The sequence below is a fragment of the Caloenas nicobarica genome, chromosome 2, assembly GCF_036013445.1.
Source record: "Caloenas nicobarica isolate bCalNic1 chromosome 2, bCalNic1.hap1, whole genome shotgun sequence".
NCBI lineage: Eukaryota > Metazoa > Chordata > Aves > Columbiformes > Columbidae > Caloenas > Caloenas nicobarica.
The window spans coordinates 277,687-277,961 of record NC_088246.1 but is presented as its reverse complement, the minus strand read 5'-3'; positions in this window follow the sequence as shown (position 1 = coordinate 277,961).

Genomic DNA, 275 nt, shown 5'->3' with positions numbered 1-275 from the left:
TGTCTCTGTCGGGCCGGCGGCCGCAGGGCGCTGCTGGCCGGGGCCGCTCGTCCCTGCAGCGTGGCCGGGGGAGCAGCACCGCGGAAGAACGTCCCCTCGCTCCATAGAAAATAATTTATTGAAATCACAGCTATACATGGGCGGGCGCCCGCGGGCAGCACGGCCCAGGCCCGGCGCGGCTGGACGCCGGGGCCCGCGGGGGCCAGGCGGCCCGCGCTCCCCGCGGCACGGACAGAAGGACACGCTGCCCTATGTACAGAGTTTACACGGAATAA